Source organism: Pseudorasbora parva, chromosome 20 (assembly GCF_024679245.1).
Source record: "Pseudorasbora parva isolate DD20220531a chromosome 20, ASM2467924v1, whole genome shotgun sequence".
Classification (NCBI taxonomy): Eukaryota; Metazoa; Chordata; class Actinopteri; order Cypriniformes; family Gobionidae; genus Pseudorasbora; species Pseudorasbora parva.
The window spans coordinates 36,606,959-36,608,137 of NC_090191.1; positions in this window are offsets into that span (position 1 = coordinate 36,606,959).

Here is a 1,179-nt window from a genome sequence, read left to right on the forward strand (position 1 = left end):
TAAGCGAGTAACCCATAGGGGGTGGTGGTCCCTGCTCTGCTAATGATATGCAAATGGGGTGTAATATCAAATGTTTTGTTCTGTCTCAAGTTTATTCCGGTGTGTTTTGCGTGGAGGTGAGTAACACCTCAGACCTGCAGGCAACAGGGGTGATTTTTTATTCATGACGCTACAATGGATCTCAGGAATTTTAGAACAGACCAGGTGCAATCACACACAGGCCCGGGTTTGCTGCTATGCACTTATTAACACTACAGTACAGACTTCTCTAGGGGTATTGGAGAATATATCCTTTCTTTACGGCCTGGTGGGTGGGAGTTTGTGTCATATCATTCATAAATCTGGTTGCAAGAAGATTTTGTTTTATCGTGTTGACATTTTTAAATGCTACCGTTTGTACATGGAATATTTTTTATTAATTTGTTTGTTCATTAATATCAACAAGCTACAAGTAGTGGAGTATCGGGACCAAAAGCATCAATGTGTTTTTAAAGTCAGCATGAAATGGAAGTTGTGATAGTATTTTTTTCCCTATTGTGATGTATATCTAAGTCAAACAGCTTCTTGAACAAGAAACGTTATAGGGCAGGACTTGAATTTGTCCATGTTTGCTATTTGTCGTTCTCGTGTCATGAGTGACAGGTTGTTCTGCCCATGCCCCGGTAAATCAGAGAAGAGAAGAAATTTCGCTGCAAGAGGGAGAGTAATCATGATGACTTTAATGCCTAAGAAAAAAGAATAATCAAACGTACTCGCCTAAATGGATCTCTTTCTCCTTCTTTATTGAAAGACCTATTTATTCTAGTGAAATGATTCATTCTAAATGGTCCTTATTCATATTTAGCTTTAGAAAATCAGATTCATTGTAGTGAATCGGATCATTCTAAATGCTCCTCTCTCTCTCTCATGTGTAGTGTTCGATTAATTTCAGTGAATCTGTTTGTCCTAAATTATCCTCTCTCTCATGTACTATATTGCCAAACCTTCTGGGATGTCTGCCTTTACGAGCACATGAACTTTAATAATATCCCATTTGTTAATCCGTAGGGTTTAATGTGGAGTTGGCCCACCCTTTGCAGCTATAACAGCTTCAACTCTTCTGTGAAGGCTTTCCACAAGGTGTTTATGGGAATTTTCTTCTAGAAGCGCATTTGTGAGGTCTGGCACTGCTGTTGGACG